We start from the raw sequence: 451 nt of genomic DNA on the forward strand, positions 1-451 counted from the left end.
TACTTGACATCCATAGAAGAACCATTTATTTACCTAATATTATTTCATAATGGAAGAATTTAACAGCCTATCATTAGGAATTAAATAAATCACAGTCCCCAGGTTTTTTTGGTTTTTTATAAAAGTACACCCACAGATGGTATATTTTCCTGCTTCCTTTAAGATTCATAAGCCTTTTAAAGCACTTGCCAATTAAACTCAAAAAAATGGCATAGAGTATAAAAGATGCAATTCCTAGTTATCCTGCCAGTCTTTCTCATATATCGCTTGTAATGCTAATTTTTCATTCAAAGAAACCTAAATTAAAATGAAACACTTTAGAAATCAAAGCCTAAGTATCTTTAGTGTTCACCGGCTGCTAAGCATACATATACAAAAAACCCTGAGCAGTTAATATCCAAGATATTAGGTACAATCAGACCTAGACAGGTTACAAGGGTGGGCGGACGAG

The sequence above is a fragment of the Crocodylus porosus genome, unplaced genomic scaffold (genome assembly GCF_001723895.1).
Source record: "Crocodylus porosus isolate Cpor-Errol unplaced genomic scaffold, CroPor_comp1, whole genome shotgun sequence".
Classification (NCBI taxonomy): Eukaryota; Metazoa; Chordata; order Crocodylia; family Crocodylidae; genus Crocodylus; species Crocodylus porosus.